At 37.6% G+C, this 17007-nt stretch overlaps 1 protein-coding gene across 1 annotated transcript in view; it reads left to right on the top strand.

The window, feature by feature from the left end:
* Positions 1-1250: 1250 nt before the first annotated feature.
* Positions 1251-17007, top strand: part of LOC124132285 (ATP-dependent RNA helicase DDX19A-like) — a 99670-nt gene continuing 83913 nt past the window's right edge. The window contains exon 1 of the mRNA XM_046496137.2: positions 1251-1288. The gene's annotated coding sequence lies outside the window, so the exon portion shown is untranslated. The remainder of the gene's footprint in view (positions 1289-17007) is intronic.

Genomic DNA, 17007 nt, shown 5'->3' with positions numbered 1-17007 from the left:
ACTGGGTGAATGAATAGAAACCATCCATTATGATTCTGCCCATTTGTTGAGTAATGGACATTGACTTATTTCGTTGGTATTAATAATTGTATTGCATTTGAATGTTGTTTAAAAATATATAGCTAGAAAATATCAACATCGGCCATGGTTAATTGCTATTCTATTCCAATTTCAATATTTTCAACAGAGGTTTTATCATTTAAAACGTAATCATCCAATGAATATATTGCAACCACATACGAGTCGTACAACACATTTCTATTTTGTCAGAAGAGTCACATCATATTTATTACGAGTTATTCTTTATTCCTTTATTAAATGGAACACCAACCCTCTTAAAATAAACTTTTTCGACGTCATGGAATGGAAAGACAAAGTTAGGAATATTTTCAATGCGACATTTATACTTTATGGGTGGCTCTACATATGTCGACATATATAAACTTCCTACATGCGTATCTCATTCAAATACCTGAGAGTATTTTATTCGCTCAAAGTTTTCTGACAAGTGTATGATAAATATTTTTCTCGCATAGCACAATTTCGGGGTGTATTCGAAAACCTGCGAAATGTTCATGCAAAGAATACGCTAGACTATGTTTACTATCATTTCTCTTACATATCGATATCATGTACGTAAAATATATGAAGAAAATAATTTTGGAAATTTAATTTCCTACAATTAATTACAATTTAAAGTTTGAAGGTCTTTCCTGCACCCGACGGTGGCACATCTAACAAAATGACTTATGTAGTTTGTGACGTTTCTCAGTGGAGGCTTTTGTAGAAGGGTAGCGCGTCGTCTTAAAATAGCGACCAATGAAAAATTACATAACATAGTGTATGTTTACTATTTCGAAGGCGCTCACAGCCATCGTCTCATTGGCCTGTACCGGCTCCTATATTGTGATATTGGAGACGGGGCCCAGCTTACTGTCTGTGGTGGCAGCGTCCGAAAAGAGACCTCAACCAACGGGCTATCGCTGTGAGGAGCTTGTCTGTCGCAAGCACGAACGGGAACCAGTCAACTATCCCAGAACAGCTACACATACGACTTATTCTCATTTCGAAAAAGGAAATATATTAATGTTTTAAGTTATTTCTAAAAGTATTTCATGGCATTTGTAATATGCCTTTAGGCAATTGAAAATACATTATTTCACATTTATGAACAAAGAAATCATGACTGATATCACGTATAGTCTAAATTGCTAATGACACTTTCTAGAATTATTAGGAAAGTAGTCTTTTGTTCCCGGCGTGCGAAGGAAGGATAAATCAAAAGAAAGTATGTAGTCTTTATGTTTTGAGTGATAATAAGCAATATGATTCCGGCATGAAATAGCAATATCAGGGGGCACTGAAGATTTTACACACTGTTGCAATTGTACTCGTGGTACTTTCCGTTTCAGTCATTCATATACACTGACTGGACATAACCTGGAAATGTCGACTAAGGAAAGATGCCAGTTTGTGTTGTCGACTAGGCCTATTCGAAAATAACCACGAACAACAGTCAACACACTATAGCCTTCTTATCATAGTTAATACAGTATAGATAACGTGATGAGGTTATCTCTGCTGTGATGGGAAACATGCAAGACGGTCGCTGCACGAAGCGATCTTTGATGTAATAGCATTTGCAAGACGTTGGAAAATGAAAGTTAGAAATAGTACTATGGTAAAGGAGGGTTGCAGTAATTTCATGACCCAAACGAATTCGTACACCTAGAAAATTCGTAACCCTAAAAATATTAAAACTTCATGACCCTGTTTCGTATGTCTAAATATTTGTTTATACAAGACAATATATTATCGTTGGGCTTATGGTTTCCAAACATCTCATATTCGATTATAAGAGACGTCGCTGAGATTTCTTAAAACAAAAGTTTCACCACAAAATCATTGCATTCACATTTATAAAGTCAACCATTCATTCTCTGTAACATTCATGACAATAGACACATACATACAACCATCACCTACACGATGAAACACACCACACGGCACAGTAAAACAACCACCAATGTTCCAATTGCGTCGATCAATGATCAATCACAGCATAGTATGGTCCAGACAGCCATCATGTAGCTGGAATATATTGTATATCATGAATGGTTTGCCAACAACCACATTTATCACACTGAAGTGCTTGTTGGCATGTCTAAACTTCCAAATCACAAATGATACATAAAGCCATCGTTCAAATTACTTGATGATTCTGGCTGTGTGATTGGAGTGAGTGAGTTTGATTTTACACCGCTTTTAGCAATATTCCAGCAACATCACGGCGGGGGAACCAGAGATGGGCTTTACACATTGTACCCATGTCAGGAATTGAACCCAGGTCTTCGGGGTGGGGTCGGTCGGGTAGCCTAGTGGTTAAAGCATTCACACTCATGCCGAAGACCCGGGTTCAATTCCCAACATGGGTACAATGTGTGAAGCCCATTTCAGGTGTCCCAACCGTGATATTCCTGGAATATTGCTAAAAGGGGCGTAAAACCATGCTCACACACTCTTCGGCATGCTGAGTGAATGCTTTAACCACTAGGCTTCCCGACCGCACCCACGCCGAAGAACCGGGTTCGATTCCCGACATGGGTACAATGTGTGATTGGAGCACACACACATTAACGTTATAATCAACGTAACATTATCAGTGATTTTCTCCAGAGTGAGGAGGCTTTAGCCATGGTAACAGAGACAATACATGAGATAGAGACACAGTTGTCTGTTCAGCTGGATGTTAATGTAACCGGGGGTGTTCATAAAAAACACGGGTTGTTCCATGTGAAGAGGATTTATTGACGGTCAGTACAAATGCCCTGAAACTACTTAAAAAAATAAATATACACATAAATATATATTCTACCATGAATTCGGAATTTACTCGATTCTGATTGGTGAATCAGAGGCTACTGAATCACAATAAACCCCCTCTGATTGAAACAGCTGGTTTGATGGCTGCATCACCGCAGAAGCTAATATTCATAGAATAGTACTATATTCAGTCATTGTTGGTAGGCATATTTAAATAATTACAGGTTACTACAATATTCGAAGGATGTGTGGCAATACATTTCGTGCAGAAAACACGATAGAAATCTACAAAGGGAATGTATTTACGTTTTGGAGACAACAGAGAGCTTGAAATTTTGGCGCTTTTCTATATATACGAATAGTTCGGGGTAAGATAGTGATAATCCACACAAACCTACTTTTGAGATAACTGATTTTCAAAGTTTGATAATTAATGAAAAATATTAATGTGACTTGTTTTCTAAAATATAAGCACTTTTAAGCTCATTTGTAATTCTAGTGGTGTACAAAAAAGACGCAGTGTGTTTTGTCTACAGAAAATTTACTTTTTATGCGCACGAATATACCTACTGTAGAAAAGTATTGTTGCTTATCATTTTCCTGCCAAAACGTATTTGTCATACTCTTACCCAAAGATCGATGTTTATATTTGTGTTAACCCAATTCAGATTCACAGTAATACAGAAATGAAAGACTTTGTAATTCTAAAGAAAAGAAAACATATTTCTACATTTAATATAACTTTATTTCAACACAATTGGGACAATTCACTAAAGAAAACACATCATCAGAGAACTAACTCTCACTCATGGTCATCTTCAGTCAATACTCAACTGTACAGAAACCTACAGATTTCCCATGTGTAGTGAAGGCCAAACATTGACGATTCCAACCAATATTTTGTTTTAGAATCACAGACTCGTCACTATAAACCATAACTAATCAATAATGCAAGGAACATCCTAAGTTCCTAAAAATAAAGAGCAAAAAGTAATAGGTGCGGGATAAACACAAAATCCTGACCTGGAAATTTTTCACAAAGAGATTGACAAGTTAGGTAGCCTTAACAGCTGAAAGAACACCCAAAAAGGAACTTGAACGATCACGATAGTATATGAAAACAATGCTTACACCATTATCTTGCATAACATGATTGGAAGTTATTCAAAACTATCTCCGGTTTGTTGAAACTTATTCAATAGATGCACTGTCTGCTTCACTGTCAGACTCTGCCCTTCCCTGAATCTTGAGACTGGTGTAATAGCCATGATGCAGAGGTGGGATGTAGGCAAGAAGTGACAACACATCATCTATTTTCAGCTTATCAAGTGCCCTAGGACCTTTGTACTTGCAGGGTAGCTGTGCGTTGGCTATGTCGTTCCTTAGTCTGCCACGTTTGTTGACGCTGACCACATTCCAAATGTCAGTGTTGAATGAAGAACTAGTTTCAATCAAGCCAAATTCTTCACCTGACCTCATGCGAAATCGGACAACATTCTTGAAGTTGACTTGGCTTCCATCCACATTCTTGGTCTAACTGTGAAATACTCTTTCAGATAACTCAGTTGAAGAAAATCATTCTTTGTCATCTCAGATACCTGGAGCTTCTCTGAAGATAGTGCTATGACCTCCCTCCACTGTCCAGGTGTGAAAACATACTGAGTCCTGTGTCGGACATGATTTTCAATAAAGCAAAATCCCTGTCAGATGGAAGCATGCTATGGCCACTGAGAGGAAAGTGATGTTCTACCTTTTCAAATCTTCCACAGGCGATGAAGTAGAGCCACAGAAATTGAATGTTCCAGTTTTTGTTCTGGCCTGCACAGTTATCTGAAATGGCTACAAGTGTGCCACCTTGGATATTGTTGCCCTCAATGTGTTTCTTCAAGCAGCTACCAATATCTTAGGATCCACGGCTAGCCACAGATTCGTCCCAGACGTAACAGAACCCCTTGTCAGTATTGCAGTCATGGATGTTCAAGTTGTATGTCCATACCTTGCGTTTGTAAAAGGCAGGTCCAGTTGACAGTTTTGGTGTTGGCAAAGCTTGTTGAAGGTCAAATGTGATTGCATGGTATCCAGTTGGATGTGATGCTTTTGCTTCCTTGGACTGAAGTTTGATATTGTCCTGACCAGCTTCTGCTTTCCTGTGATGTAGCTCTTTTTCCTTCTCCAATGCTGCAACCTTTGCGTCATCTTGCTCAAGTTTTGCTTGAGCAATGTTGATATTCATGTCATCACAGGTTTTACACGTGTCACTTTTTGGAGTTTTGAAGCCAATGTTGAAGTCCTCAACGAAAATCCGATGCAATGAGCGACATGACGTCAAAACTTGCTTTGTTTTCTTTAGGGATGCCCACCTCATGTTAGCTTACCAAGTTGCCTTACTTATATGCTTTCAATGCCTGTCATATGTTTGAGTGAAGTATAAGGGTGTAAACAAACTGCTTGAGTATATACAGCGCCATATTTTGTTCAGTGATTCCGTAATTCAGATCGATAACCCACTCAAAACACTGGACTCAACCCATGCTGCTTCACTCAGTATATTTGCTAACACCAAAGAGTTCACGTTTTATTTAGTCATGGTAGAATGGAGATAAACATACTGTGTTTTCTATGTAGAGCTAGGTTACCTGTAGATTTAACTGCGCTAAATTTAACATTTGAAACCTCATGCTGCGCGTTCGGTTCCAAATTCAATTTAGCACTTAAATCTACAGGTAACCTAGCTCTACATAGAAAACACAGTATGTTTATCTCCTAATTTATACATTGTATATGAATATACACAGACTAAATATGTAAGGGCACCTCACATTCACATGCAGTATTTTCATTCACATCGTCACACTGACAACATCATAAAAGTCGATAGAACTCATGTTTTTAATAAATACATTGAAGGATGTTTTATAAGTCACAATAACTCTATGTATCATTTGTATTGCTATACATGTGTAATGAAATGATAAATATAATTAATGATTACATTATTACACAAGAAACTACAAGCATACCCTGTTGGTGAAACTGGGGCGAAAACTGAGTTCACCAAACACAAACTGACGGGACGATGATGCCTGCATCAAAAAACAAATACAAAGACAAATATACTCACTTGATTAAAACTGGTAATCTTAGAAAACACAAATTATGTGTTACACATACCATACCTATGAACGCTTTACATTATACATAAATAACATAGTTATAAGCATACACATACATGATAAAATACATGCGGACTCGCTCACTCATTCTCAAATGAAACATTTAGGAAAGGTGAAGATATACAGATTTCTCTCGGAACTTACTGACCTAGTTACAACATTTAAATGGCTGCAATTATATGACTATATGTAGTGACTGATCTTAATAAGTATTAAGACTTTGTAACACTACAACTGATTACACAATTAGAAACAAGTACATTATGACAATATGTATAAAACATTACTACCCTGGTAGGAAAATTTGGCAAAGCAAATGTTGTTTGTTGTCCGCATGGTCAAGGTGTAGTGGCTGGTGTGCTGGTTGAATGCTGGGTGTTGTCCGCATGGTCAAGGTGTAGTGGCTCGTGTGCTGGTTGAATGCTGGGTGTTGTCAGCATGGTCAAGGTGTAATGGCTGGTGTGCTGGTTGAATGCTGGGTGTTGTCCGCATGGTCAAGGTGTAGTGGCTCGTGTGCTGGTTGAATGCTGGGTGTTGTCAGCATGGTCAAGGTGTAATGGCTGGTGTGCTGGTTGAATGCTGGGTGTTGTCAGCATGGTCAAGGTGTAATGGCTGGTGTGCTGGTTGAATGCTGGGTGTTGTCCGCATGGTCAAGGTGTAGTGGCTGGTGTGCTGGTTGAATGCTGGGTGTTGTCCGCATGGTCAAGGTGTAGTGGCTCGTGTGCTGGTTGAATGCTGGGTGTTGTCAGCATGGTCAAGGTGTAATGGCTGGTGTGCTGGTTGAATGCTGGGTGTTGTCCGCATGGTCAAGGTGTAATGGCTCGTGTGCTGGTTGAATGCTGGGTGTTGTCAGCATGGTCAAGGTGTAATGGCTGGTGTGCTGGTTGAATGCTGGGTGTTGTCAGCATAGTCAAGGTGTAATGGCTCGTGTGCTGGTTGAATGCTGGGTGTTGTCCGCATGGTCAAGGTGTAATGGCTGGTGTGCTGGTTGAATGCTGGGTGTTGTCCGCATGGTCAAGGTGTAGTGGCTGGTGTGCTGGTTGAATGCTGGGTGTTGTCCGCATGGTCAAGGTGTAGTGGCTCGTGTGCTGGTTGAATGCTGGGTGTTGTCAGCATGGTCAAGGTGTAATGGCTGGTGTGCTGGTTGAATGCTGGGTGTTGTCCGCATGGTCAAGGTGTAGTGGCTCGTGTGCTGGTTGAATGCTGGGTGTTGTCAGCATGGTCAAGGTGTAATGGCTGGTGTGCTGGTTGAATGCTGGGTGTTGTCAGCATGGTCAAGGTGTAATGGCTGGTGTGCTGGTTGAATGCTGGGTGTTGTCCGCATGGTCAAGGTGTAGTGGCTCGTGTGCTGGTTGAATGCTGGGTGTTGTCCGCATGGTCAAGGTGTAGTGGCTCGTGTGCTGGTTGAATGCTGGGTGTTGTCAGCATGGTCAAGGTGTAATGGCTGGTGTGCTGGTTGAATGCTGGGTGTTGTCCGCATGGTCAAGGTGTAGTGGCTCGTGTGCTGGTTGAATGCTGGGTGTTGTCAGCATGGTCAAGGTGTAATGGCTGGTGTGCTGGTTGAATGCTGGGTGTTGTCCGCATGGTCAAGGTGTAATGGCTCGTGTGCTGGTTGAATGCTGGGTGTTGTCAGCATGGTCAAGGTGTAATGGCTGGTGTGCTGGTTGAATGCTGGGTGTTGTCCGCATGGTCAAGGTGTAGTGGCTCGTGTGCTGGTTGAATGCTGGGTGTTGTCAGCATGGTCAAGGTGTAGTGGCTGGTGTGCTGGGTGTTGTCAGCATGGTCAAGGTGTCGTGGCTGGTGTGCTGGGTGTTGTCAGCATGGTCAAGGTGTCGTGGCTGGTGTGCTGGGTGTTGTCAGCATGGTCAAGGTGTCGTGGCTGGTGTGCTGGGTGTCAGTGTTTTAAACAAGGTCAATCAGGCGTAAGCTGAATTATACAAAGGACCGACCCAAGCTGCCTACCCAACCCCTCAGCCAGTATAAATCAAATAAAAGAAAAGTCCATGCAGAGATTAAGTCATTATTCTGCTGCAGCACGGTAGAATACAGCAGCTATACAGGTGTATTTAATTTAATGCAAAACAATAAAAGGTTAAAACATCATTTCAATACAAAACATTATATGTACACAAATATATTAAATACAGAAAATACACGTATATACAACACTGCCACATTAATGCCTGCTTGTACTGAGTTTTCGGCTTGTATATATTCTGAACTGGATAGAAATGTTGGTGGTGTGTCTCATAGCAATATCAGTAAAACAAAAGGTAAATCCACGTATAAACCCTATTGGTGTGAGGCCCTCCAATCGAAATGAGATTCTGTTTATTTATCCGAACAGGATAGGTTTAAAAGCAAATCATCTTTAAGAAAGAACCGCCTCCGTGGTCTAGTGGTAGAGCGTCCGCCCGGAGAGCGGAAGGTCCGGGGTTCGATCCCCGGCCGCGTCATTCCAAAAGACGTTAAAAGATGGTACTTCTTGTTACCCTGTCTGGCGCTCGGCATTAAGGGGCTAAAGCAAGGACTGGTCGGCTCGGAGTCAGTATACTGTGTCTGAGTGGGGTATTCAGGTTAAACTGCGGCATGGTATCTCAGTGGGCTAGTAGTGGGCACTATAAATCGGCATCAGTCCAGACTAGTACAACTACAAGCAGCCACACAAACACACACACGTACATGCACGTAGCTATATAAGTGTAATCTTGGATGCGACGTTAAACCCAATTTTACCTCAACTTTAAGAAAAAAAATGTTAAAATAGATATATGAGTCTGAACGGAAAGTTTTGGATAAACTGCAAAGTAACTGTAAACGCTCGTATCAGTTGCAAGAACAACAGTGCTTGCTTGATAAATATAAACATGACAGCCACGAATTTTGGAAAGTTATTGGCAAAATAGGTATTGCTTGTGATAGGCAAAATTCTATCCCATGGGAGGTAATTTGTTCGAATATATGGCGCCATAGTATTATTTCACCAATCCTGAAACCAGATGCTGAACCCCAGGACCCGCTGGGATACCATGGGATCTCCTTAATATCAGTACCCTGTAAAAGTTATTCTGATATTTTAAACATACGGTTTTCAAAGTGGCTTGAATGTAATACTATTTTGGCTGAAGAGCAGAATGGATTCCGTCGAAAACGGAACACTTTAGTACATACATACCGTATTCGAAGTAATAAGCGCGCCGCTCTAATAAGTGCCCATGGCAATATTTGCTTATATATATTGGCTAGAGAAAATTCCAATGAGCACCCCTTCCGATTGATCAATGTACACTTATTTATTCGTGCATAATACGCACTCGTGTTTTATATGCACCCTTAATTATGGGCAATTAAATTCTGGAAAGATATATCTGTTGTGTATAATATGCACTTTTCTTTTGTATCATTTCAGGCTGTCAGCATAAACCACGACATTTACTATCTTTCAACTCTCTTTTTCTTCTCACCAAAATTATATTCTATGTCCATTAACGGATACTTGACAGAATTTCCCTGTTTATATCGGAGAGAAGCATGACTGTGTGTTATCACCGACACTTTTTTCTGTGTTCATTAACTGCTTGCCAAATGGAATTAATGACTTGCACTGTGGTGTTGACATACTAGTATACTTAATATACTCTTATATGCCGAGGATATTGCTCTCATAACCAGCTGCGAGCACTCATTACAACAAATGTTAACTTGTGTTAATCATGTTAATCATCGTATTCGACGTAATAAGCGCCCCGCTCTAATAAGCGCCCAGGGTGATATTTGCTAACGTATTGGCTAGTGAACAATCCCAATTGGCACCCCTTCCGATTGACTTATTTTTTTCGTGTATAATACTCATTCGTGTGTTATATGCACCCTTAATTATGGGCAATTAAATTCTCGAAAAATATATCTGTCGTACATAAACATTTCAGGCGGTCGGCATAAACCACAAAATTTATCTTTCAACTCTGTTTTTTTTTCCACCAAAATAATATTCTAATAAGAGCCCCCTAGTTCTAAATTTTGAGAGCGCTCAGGGCGATTTTTACGTTGAATACGGTAATTGGTGTCAATGGTGTCTTCAGATTAATACTAAAAAAACTAAAATTGTCCATTACAGACAGCAGTCTGTTAGGGATCCTAGTGTCAGTTTTCATTGTGAGGGAGAGAATATTGAAATTTGTAATACCGTATAGTGCGCACTTTTTTTTCCAAAAACACAGCTGTGTAGAAGGGGGTGCGTATTATACACAAATTAATGAGTTTTGATGTTTTTTTCCCCCATGGAAAGACATTACTGTGAGCACGTAACACCGGAAATACCATGTCAACAAATCCATACTGAAGTACGCAAATTAGTCATGTAATTACACTGTCTGGCTATAAAAGTGTTCTTTGTATATCTGGACTATACTCAAGAAAATACGGTACATATAAATATTTGGGACTTTGGATCCAGGAACACCTAGATTAAGATTTCACAGCAAAACAAATTGCTAAATCGGTTGGAAGAGCCCTAAGTGTAATTATAAGTAAATTTAAGTCAGTTGGTGGAATGACCTATGATGTTTTCAGTACTTTGTATGATAATTTTGTACAACCTATCTTAACGTATGGTGCAGCAGTTTGGAGAACCAGAGAATTTAGTTGCATTAAATGCCATCCAAAATAGAGCGTGCCGCTTTTTCTAAGGTGTAGGAAACACTACACCTAATTTGTCCGTAAGAGGTGAGATGGGTTGGTTATTGATTATTACTTAACACACAATTGGAGTTGTACATTTCTGGAAGAAGTTGAATTCAGCTCCCCCCACAGAGATTAATAGATTGTATCAGATATTGGTCTCTTGTCATTCCAAGAGTCCTTGGACAGCAGACTTTGAAATGACACTGGCCATACTACAGGCAATAAGCTTAGAACATTTAGATTGTTTACAAATACACTGAATGTTTCATTTTATGTATGTCATATTCTGGATAGATCACGATGAAGCACTTTAGCTAAACTTTGCTGTGGAACTTTACCTTTAGAATAAGAAAGAGGCTGTCATACACGCCCCAAAACTCCTGTTTATGAATGCATCTGTAACATATGTAATGGCAAAACTGATGAAGATAACGTTCACTTTTTGGTAACATGTGATTGTTATACAGATCTAAGACTCAATCTTTGGCAGAAAGGGTACCTTATTAACCCCTCGTTTATTACCATGTCTCCTGTAGACCAAACCGTATTCTTAATGCAGTAAGACAATCTTCTTCTTCTTCTTCTTCTTCCTGCGGGCACAGGTGCCCCAGTCGTCTAGACGCCGCGATTCGCTGTGCAGAGTTGCGTCCCTTGGGCACGCCAGAAACCTATTGTTGTGGGTTCGAATCCCGGTTCGCCCCGATTATGTTTCTAGGTTTGTCAGCACCATACCCATGCCCTTGGGTTTCACTGAAGTGGTAAACGTCTTGAGACCTGCATCACTTCGGGCCTTCCTCCCACATTAAGCTGACACGCCGCGATATAACTGGAATACTGTTAAAAGCGGCGATAAGCCCAACTCACTCACTCACTCACTCACTCACTCACTCACTCACTCACTCACTCACTCCTCTTCTTCTTCTTCTTCTTCTTCTTATTCTTCTTGAATGACATTGTTATCACTTTATCATGTTTGTGTACCTTCACCTGGTATTATATTGTTAAATATGCATCTCCAATCTCATCTCAACTGCTACTGGGTTTAAAGAGCCCATGAGCAATTATCAATTGAAATTTGTTTTCTTTCTTTCTCAAAGATTAGCTTCAGTCAACAGATAAAACCCCACATATTGTTGTTCTATGCAATAATAATAATGCATACATAATACAAGGTTCGTTCAGGGTTGAAAAGGCCTTGAATTTTAAGGTCCCTCTTGAAAAGCCTTGATTTTTAGTGTCAACCTTGAAAAGCATTCTAAATCAACAAAATAGCTTGAAAAGCCTTGAATTTGTACAAAATGGCACACACTTGTTCTTGAAAGAATCGAAATTAATGGCTTATTTTATTTGTTGGTTGTGAAAATTAATCTTGTTGGAAATGTTGTGATGTTCATACTGCTTCTAATCTCAGGTCTTATGACTAATATATGGTGTTCTGAAATTTAAAACAATATTGACAGACTTTAACGTATAATGCTAATAACCCAAATAAAAAATCCTTGAAAATGACAGTTGAAAGTCTTGAAAAGGCCTTGAATTTTAGTGTCTCATATCTGTATGAACATTGTAATATCTTGTTTAGTTCTTAATCTAAATTAATATTTCATATGGCGTAATTGATTGCTTATTGCATAGGATTACAAAATCACTTTCGATTTGGAGTATGAAATTTCTCATTTCTCGCTGTACGAATTCGTAGGATTTATCGTGAGTATTTTCCTTTTATAAGAGAAATACCAAGCAATTGTAAAATTATTCATCTATAAAACCGATACCAGGACGAGGCTGATATTTCCCATAATATTACAAAACATGAGTGGTGAATTCTGTTTTTCTCCTTACAGCTGTTTTTGCCATGTAGAAACACCAAAATTGTTGACATCTTATGGTATTTCCCCCAACTCTACGATCCTTTTACGATCCAAACTGATAGTTCTGAGTTAGCTGTCTTACCTCTTTTAGCAGAGTAATCAAATGTAATGTGAGGAAAACATGTACAATTTCTGTCAAGTTCCACGTTTTGTGGAGAAAAATATGCAACATGTTAAGCATTTGGGTGCCGATCACTTGGGAAATGAACACTAAATATTTGTACCCTTTGTAAAGTGTTTGGTAATTTGATTTACTTATCAGTCAAGCTTTGTTTCAAGCTGGGAACAGAATTCCATCCTCTGAAGAGCAAACTGAAATTCTAGAAAGTGCAATTTCATCTTCAATTTCCTCTTCAATTTCCTCATACAAAAGTCAGTCTTGATATCCACTTACACCATTGCTGATGATTCTGCATACTAGTTGGAGTTGAGTCTGCCGACACATAAATTAGATATCAGATTCATCAAATTTAAATTGAACTGCAGTGTTTTAGTAGCATCAGACACTTTGGCTACATATCGTAAACCCTTCTGTCCATGTCATCAGTTAAACAGTCTCTAATTAGCATGTTCATACTAAAATGTTATGATAACTGCAGCTGTCTGGTCAACTTTGGTGTTCTTGGCCAATAGAATGATACCTTTTGCCTCTATTCAAACTAGGTTGACAATGAATTTCAAATCAGATGTATAATAGAATAACTCTTAAACCCCACTAGTCAAAACTGATGTACACAGTTAACAGCAGTGCCAAATACTTATGTTGATACTACTAGCACGAACATTACTTTTGGTAGAATGTAGTCTTACCATATGGACTGGAGTAAGGTGATCTTAATGGACCAGAAGAAATTTTACTAGACTCGGGCTTCAGACAAGGCCTACGGCTAAAATCACAGACAGAATTAGTAATCGACTGCTTTGATTACTGGTACTGTAAGTGTATCTAATGGAAGAGAAGCTTCCAAAAATAGTTTTTAAAAATCTGGAGATAACTTGTGTCACAGCATAACAATCATTATGTGCCATTAACTACCAACTAAGTGGGGTCCACTATGGAACACCAGTATTTATGCTTTTATATTTCTATGTTCATCCCTTTTTTTTTATTCAGATAATTCTGCAAAAAAAAATGTTCCCTGTAGTTTATAGAAATCAAATACCCGTTGTAGCTCATTATAGTACATTACTTCTTGCAATAGCAGATTATGGCTAATATTAAAAAAATAAAAGTGATTTCGGCTAATTGCAGAGGCTTAGCAGATATAAATAAGAGAAAGGAAGTACTGAATATTTGGAGAAAAAGAAAGATCTCTATTGTTTGCCTACAAGACATTCATATTTAAGAAAATGATGTTACTCTTATGAGGAATGAATGGGGTCTACAAAGCATAATTGCACCATATAAATTCAATGCTAGAGGTGTTGCTATAATGTTTAATAATAATGTAGACATAACAATTCATAGCACTAAAATAGATGAAAATGGCAATTATATAATAGCTGATATAACTCTAGAAGGTACAAGACTAACATTAACTAATCTCTATGGACCTAATAGTGATGATCCTGATTTTTATAAAAAACTATTTGATAATATCGATAACTTCGAAAATGATTCATTAGTTATTGTAGGTGACCAGAACCTTATTCTTAATCCTGCAGTTGATTTAGAAAATTAGAAAAATATAAATAACCCAAAAGCAAGACAGATTATTATGAGTATTGGAAAAAATAGAATCGTTAAATATGATAGATATATGGCGAGAACTAAATACAGACTTAAAGAAATTTACATGGTGGAAGAAAAACCCAAGACAACAAGCTAGGCTGGACTTCAATTTAGTGTCTGAAGATATAAGAAATATGACATTGGAAACAAATATTTTACCCGAATATAAAAGATTATACAGATTTAGTTAAACCAGTTATAGAAGAAACTGAAAAAGAATATTCTGAGAATAGTGATAGTGAACAAAGTGAGTTAGATATCAAACTTAAAATAAATGACAGTTTATTTCTTGAAACCCTCTCAATGAAAGTTAGAGGGAAAACAATTTCATTTTCTTCATTCATTAAAAGAACCAAAATCAATCAAACAAAATAATTAGAAATTAAGATAAGCGATTTGGAAGATGACATAAGGCGAAATTTTGAACAAATAGACTAAAAATATCTACCGTATTCGACGTAATAAGCACCCACAGTGACATTTGCTGATAAGTTGGCTGGTGAACAATCCCAATTAGCACCCCTTCCGATTGATCAATGTACACAAGACTTATTTATTCGCGTATAATATGCACTCGTGTGCTTTATGCACCCTTAATTATGGGCAATAAAATTCTGGAAAAATATATCTGTCGTACATTAATATTTCAGGCTGTCAGCATAACCATGAAATTTATCTTTCAACGCTGTCTTTTTTCACCAAAATAATATTCAAATTAGAGCCTCCTATTTCTAATTTTGAGAGTGCCCTGGGCGCTTATTACGTCGAATACGGTATCTGAACTATCAAAATACAAATTAGAAATGGAACATATAAAAGAAGAGGAAATAAGAGGAATACAAATTAGAAATAGAATGCAATGGTATGAGGAAGGAGAAAAACCAACAAGTTATTTCTGCCACTTAGAAAATAGAAATTATGTCAGTAAATTAATAAATAAAGTTATAACTGAAGATGATACAGTAATAAGAGACGGCAATTGCATATTAGATGAACTAAGAAACTTTTATAACAAATTATATATTTCTGATAGCAATGACAGAAGTTACAAAAATTAACAAATTAAGAGACTCCAACGTTAGACAACCAAATGAAAAACTTATTAGAAAGAGAAATTGAGCTTAAAGAAATTTCATGAAACATGAAAAACAATAAAAGTCCCGGTATTGATGGCTTTCCTATTTAATTTTTAAAGTTTTTCTGGAAAGAATTAAAATTCTGGATATACAGATTTGTAAAAAGTACTTCTGCAAATAACAAAATGAGTATGACAATGAAAAGAGGAGTTATAACTTGTATACCAAAATCAAACAAAGACAGAACATTGATGAAAAATTGGAGACCAATAACTTTATTGAATGTACTCTATAAAATAATTAGTACTTGTATTGCAAACCATATAAAATCAACATTGGAATTGCTCATTCATAATAATCAAACAGGATTTATTCCAGGGTGATCTATTTCAGAAAACACAAGGTTGTTATATGATATTAAAAAGACAAAATAAACCAGGATTACGTCTGTTGGTCTATTTTGAAAAGGCATTTGATACGGTATCAAAACAATTTACAAAAATATGGATTTGGACAGACGAGTTATGTCCTTTCTATGCCTCTCCTATTGACCAATCAGATTCAACCTCTCGTATCACTTGCATTTGTTTCAAACATAACTGGCGCCCAGTCAAGACGATCTGATCGATAATCAAGATCTATATTGTGATAAAACGAGTCTTACATCGCCAAGTGCATCAAATCACGTGAGCACCTTGATTAAAAACATGAAAAGAATTAGAAAATATCTGTTGACAACGAGTTAGCGGTGCACATGCTTTGCAAATCCTGCAGTCGACCGAAATCTGCATGACACTCTACGAACCGGATTTCGATTTTGGTGCGCCAGCCAAAATGTAACTCCATAATACCAGCCTAGTTCGGCAAGGGTGGAAACTGGACTTTTATAGTCAGTTAACTCACTTGCCTCGGGAAGATGCATACTACATAAAGCAATGGGCTAATATTAAAGATATATGCAATGAAAACGGATTGATGTCATTTGAAGAAGTGAAACTAAAATATCTGATAAAAGGTTATATAGCAGAATCCTGGAAAACAACAATCCAGAAAACTAGAAAAATAATTTTACAGAATAAGTATATAAACAGTTGCTTAAGTGATCTGATGAAGCCTGTTAAAGGCGCTAGAAACTTTTATGATAAATTAATATCAAATGAAAATAATCTTAAAGTTTGTGATAAAAGGCAATCAATTTTTCACGGTGGTTTTAATTGGAAAACGATATTTACTGTTTATAGATGTAAACTGAAGGATGTAAAACTTTTAGATTTTCAGTACAGATTTCTACATGGAATTATCTACACAAAGGAGGAACTATTAACAATGAATCTTGTGGACAACAGTGTTTGTAGCTTTTGTAATGCTGTCAATGAGGACGTCAGCCATGTCTTTTGGGAATGTAATGAAACTAAACAATTTTGGAATGATCTTGAACTTTGGCTTAATAATCATCTTCCACAAAAAATTAAATTGACAAAATATCTTATTTGGTTTGGTTCTAACTACTCTAATACTTTAATCAATCATATAGTTTTATTGGGAAAAAGGCATATTCATGTAAGTGGAATTAAAGGAACCAAACCGAAATTAGATATACTTTTAAAACTATTTAAAAACATATACTCAATCGAGAAATGTATTGCTAT

This window comes from Haliotis rufescens, unplaced genomic scaffold, assembly GCF_023055435.1.
Source record: "Haliotis rufescens isolate VD_foot unplaced genomic scaffold, xgHalRufe1.0.p SCAF_13, whole genome shotgun sequence".
NCBI lineage: Eukaryota > Metazoa > Mollusca > Gastropoda > Lepetellida > Haliotidae > Haliotis > Haliotis rufescens.
The sequence above is the reverse complement of the archived record's forward strand: the minus strand, read 5'-3'. Positions and strand labels throughout refer to the sequence as shown.